Source organism: Pterocles gutturalis, unplaced genomic scaffold (assembly GCF_000699245.1).
Source record: "Pterocles gutturalis isolate BGI_N339 unplaced genomic scaffold, ASM69924v1 scaffold24102, whole genome shotgun sequence".
NCBI lineage: Eukaryota > Metazoa > Chordata > Aves > Pterocliformes > Pteroclidae > Pterocles > Pterocles gutturalis.
In genome coordinates this window covers 1-1,625 of record NW_010110846.1, presented here as the reverse complement: position 1 = coordinate 1,625, position 1,625 = coordinate 1, and positions in this window count along the sequence as shown.

The following is a 1,625-nucleotide window of genomic DNA, read 5'->3' as shown; positions in this document are numbered from 1 at the left end:
AAAAAAAAAAAAAAAAAAAGTGTGAAACAACCATGTGAAAAGCCTGCCTGATACTTCTGAGATGTACCAACATTACAAGTACAAGAAGTGTTGTAAGATTCAACCAGGAAACTACTTCGGAAGTGAAGTCACATTTGACAATCTCTCCCTGTAAAATATTTCGCAATAACTGACAGGCTCAGTTAGCAGCAGTGCTCAAGCAAGAATTACAGACATCTAACCAGCCATGTCCTCCACAGACATCTGAAAAGACTACAGAAGACCCACACACAACAAACTTCTCTATCTTCTAACCTATAACACTGAACTACTTATTCCAGCCTGGATTCTGATTTAGGAGTAACATGGGGCATTAGACATTCCAACAACAGCAGCTCAAAGATCTTGCTCCTAGTTGATGAGCATGTATGAACATACTGGCTTGCAAACTCTGTGTTCAGATGTCAAGACCTTGAGATTATTAACAAGTTTGCCACTAATTACACAAAAAAGAGCTACTACACAAATACACATGCTCCTCTCTGTTCTTGGAATACTGTGCATTTTTTTTTTAATAGGAGAATTCAAGTGAAAGAACAGCACAGTAATTACACTGTATCACAAACAAGAAAGAACAAAGAGTATTTCTAATTTTCTAAGAGAACAGCCATCTACCTCATTTCAGTCAACTGACCTGCTCAGGTCAGATAATGTAGTAACATACAAGCATGCACAAGATTTTGCTATTGATACAAAGGACTTTTTATCAGTGCAGGCAATTGCTCACTTATTTTGGAGTTTTCCACTTCAAACATTCCTCTTCTGGGATGTTACTAACTTGATGGTTCCCATGTACTTGGGACAAAAGCATGCTACATGCAGAACAGACCCCTGACTGATAAACTCATAAAGAAAGCACTACTTTTGGGCTATCACACCTCTTTAAGAGGAACGCACATGTCTCTGATGACAGCACTATTCTGGATGCTGAAAACAAAACAAAACCAAAACAAGAATAGGAATAGCTACCCTTTAAACAGCAGAAAAACAGCACGGAGAATACTTGTCCCAAAACAGCATTTACTAAATGTTGGACCGGGTGACATAGGTGGAAGAAATTTTGTCCCAACTGACAAGTTTCATCACGGTGGGGGGGAGGAGGGGGAAACACACAAAATTTGTGCCACGAATCTGCTCTTGCTTCCTAAGGATCAAAATTTAGTGCCGACAGAGAGTATTTTGGAAAATACTTTGGAAACCTTAATCACAACAACTACAGACACTGCATACTAAATTTGAAGTAACACACTGGATCTTATTAGACACAGTTTCCAGTTCTTGAAAGCTATTATTTTTAAACAAGCCAGCTGTTAGGAAGATAAGGAGAACGGCAACACCTCCCACGGGGGGGCTGCGCTGCAGCAACCGGCCGCACTTCGCCCCCTTCCCACGAGCACCGGTACGGGCTCCAGAAACGAGAAACTGTCTCTTTTTTCCCTGCCAGCGTCCCCGGCACTAGGAGGGGGGTGAAACCGGGGCTGACGGGGCCGGTTTCCCCAGGAGGAAACCCCTAGGGCTGGTCCCTGGGGCAGGGCGTCTGTCCCTCTCTGTACGAGGAGGATGGCGGGGGTCAGTCCCCCGGCCCT